The 3,124-nt window shown below is 37.9% G+C and overlaps 1 pseudogene; it reads right to left on the bottom strand.

The window, feature by feature from the left end:
- Positions 1–804: 804 nt before the first annotated feature.
- Positions 805–1,352, bottom strand: LOC130682005 (FAU ubiquitin-like and ribosomal protein S30; annotated as a pseudogene).
- Between the last annotated feature and the right edge of the window lie 1,772 nt (positions 1,353–3,124).

Below are 3,124 nucleotides of genomic sequence, written 5' to 3'. Positions count from 1 at the left end.
TTTTAAAAGAAGGCTTTCTTATTTGTTACTCTTCTTTCTGTTTAATTAATCCTAACTGAGTTTCATGTGGGAAAGTGATCAAAAAGGTGGAATTACAAATGAGTCGAACATTGTTACATTCCCCTGCACTAAAATGTTATTGTAAGGCTTGTAAGATAAATTTTAGCTGAAATAAGCAGGTGAAGAGAAGCAACAAAGGGCCAGGTAGTTTCTTTGAATGCCACTCCCGGGTGATGTTCCACAGTTTGGGTACTACAGGCCGGGGAAGTCACACCTGGTCAGGGAGGTGGGGGCTTATAAGGGATTAGGAGGGGGAGGAGTGGGCAAGCTATTCTAGGGGTTGTGGAGAGGTATGACTGGCTAAAGGTGACATAATAGACAACTAGAAACTTTTTTCCTTCCAAGAGGGAGAAGGCTGACATCCGGGTCTTAGTTGGCACATCAGAAGGATGGAATTCAGGAAGAGCTGTCTCCTTTCCATATAAGGCACGGACCTTGGGGTCTGGTCTGTTCTCCCCCTATGGCATCTCTCTGTTCTGTTTGCATGTCCTTGTTTTTCCTTCCTCCAGCATAACAAGGCTAAGTCGAGGAAGTAAAAGATAATAGATTAAGAGAAAACTGCTGGGGAAATAAGCAAGCATTGTTAGAAACAAGTGGCAGGTTATTATTACTCATTTGCAAGTAGCATATAGTAGTGGAAAGACTAAGGAATTAGTTGGGATATCCATAAGCTACTTTAAGCACAACTTTCTTTTTGGACTGGGCTAAGTGGCTTTATTAGAGAAAGTCAGGATTACAAAGGATTTAAGAGTTGGCATTGGGGCCCTTCTTACCAAAGGTGGGCACAACTTTGATGAAGGGGTGGTTGTACTGCATTCACTGAATGGCCCAGCCTGTTTTCTCCTTTTTCTCCTGTTTGACCACCTTGGGAGTCATGTCTCTTACTTTTCCAGGGTGGGCCAAGGAACCATGAACTTTTACCTCCAAGCATGTAGTCAGCTGCTTCCAGAATAGTCAGAGCCTACACCCCACACTTGACCAGAGTAGCCTCATCCTCTAGGGGTGTACCTACCAGGAACACAACTTGGTCTTCTGGGGCAATGCCCTCTAGCAAGACTTACATGAGCCTTGATCAGAGTGACTGTCTCCTGGCTGGTCACCTCAAGTGTGTATAGCTCCTGGGTGTGGACAAAGAGCTGTATGTCAGTGACTGAACTGTGGCCACTGCTGCCACTACCATGAAGATAGAGTTGAGAAAGAGCTGAAACACAGTTTTTAAAAAGCTTAGTAAACTTCTCCCTAACCATCAGCTCATTTGTGATTTCAAAATCCTTTAGTGTTCTTGATAACATTACTACCAAAGAGAAGGATGCCCTTCTTCCTAATAGTTCACTCCTCCCCTTCCTTTTGCTATATGTGTAAAACAAGTGACGTGTGCACTGTCTACATTCTCTCTTCACCCTGTCTTCATTCTACATTCTCCCAATATTTTCTTTTCACCATCAGTAAATGGCTTTATAATTCTCAAATTCAAAGGTTTTTCTTCTGTTTCAGTTACTTTTAAATCTTAATTGTTTTTGATATTTTGCTGCTCACTGTTGACTAATATCTTGTCCTTTAAATTGTGTGACTGTTCTTATATCTTCAACAAATCAGTTTGTTACCCTGTGTGCTTCTTTTTGATTCTTCCCATTGCATTGTTTTGGGAATTCATCAAACTTCTATATTTTGCCTGATGGTTCTTCTACATAAGAAGTACATTAACCTTATAGTTCTAACTAAAATCTGCCATTGGGTTGGATATTATTTCAGTGGCAAATGGTTCTGTTATTTATACAGTTAACTCTCACTGATGCTTCAGCATTATATTGCTAACTGCCTTCTAAATATTTACAGGTGGATATGTTACTATTCCTCTATTCAGAATCATTTTTTCCCCAAATCTAATCCATTTTCTGAAGTTTCACCCTTCTACCTCCTCTACAGTCTTTAGATATAAAAAGTTATTTGAATATTTTTCTACTTATTCTTTACTCTGCAGACTCATTGCTACTCTCCTAGGCCATGCCCTTAAGTTAAGTCCAGATAACTAGTCTTTCAGTCCACCAGACTAAGAGGACCAAAGTTTATATATTTGCTTTGCTCATTAATGTTACCTAAGCAGAAAGAATGGTGACTATCTCAGTGAATAAATGAACCTTAATATCTAAACCTAGGTTCTGATATTATTTAATTTATTCAGTATTCATTACCAGATGAATATTTTTTAATGCTATTTTTGTATTGCTGCTTTTCTGATCAGAAACTCCTTTTAGTCTGCTTTGTCTCTTTGGTTTTCAAGAGTGTCCATTACCCTATCCTCAGGTGGTTCCAAGAAAATGAATTATGGTTGTGGATAAGAGTAAGCATACTGCAGTTAAACAACATGATTTTGATTATGGTTCCTTCGTATACTAATTGGGGAAGTTATTTAATTGTTCTGTGCCTTGGTTTCTACGTCTATAATATGGAGATAATGATCATTGGATTGATGTTAGCATGAAATGAGTTAGTGCATCTTAAGCTTTCAACAGTGCTTGGTATTTAATTAAATGCTCAGTGTACATTAGATATTGTTATTATTATTACCTTATTTACCACTACATTTCAAAATATTCTTTATGCATCAGTCAGTGGTATCCAGATTTTTTAAATAGCATATCCCATATTTCAAGAAAAGTTTCTATGTAACCCAATAAATTTACAAAATACAAAAATAAGTGTTGGTGAGGATGTGGAAAAAAGGGAACCCTTGTGCACTCTTGGTGGGAATGTAAACTGGTATAACCACTATGGAAAACAACATGGAGGTTCATCAAAAAATTCAAAGTAGAAATGCAAAACGATCCAGTAATTCCACTTGTGGTGGGTATGTATCCAAAGGAAATGATGACACTAATTCAAAAATATGTAGGTACTCCTGTGTTTATTGCAGCAGTATTTGCAATAGGCAAGATATGGAAGCAACCTAAGTGTCCAATGTTAGATTAATGGATAAAGAAGAAGTGGCATATATATATATAATGGACTATTATGTAGCCTTAAAAATGAATGAATTCTTGCCATTTGTGACACATGGATGGAT

Source organism: Manis pentadactyla, chromosome X (assembly GCF_030020395.1).
Source record: "Manis pentadactyla isolate mManPen7 chromosome X, mManPen7.hap1, whole genome shotgun sequence".
NCBI lineage: Eukaryota > Metazoa > Chordata > Mammalia > Pholidota > Manidae > Manis > Manis pentadactyla.
This window is presented reverse-complemented; position numbering and strand designations above follow the sequence as displayed.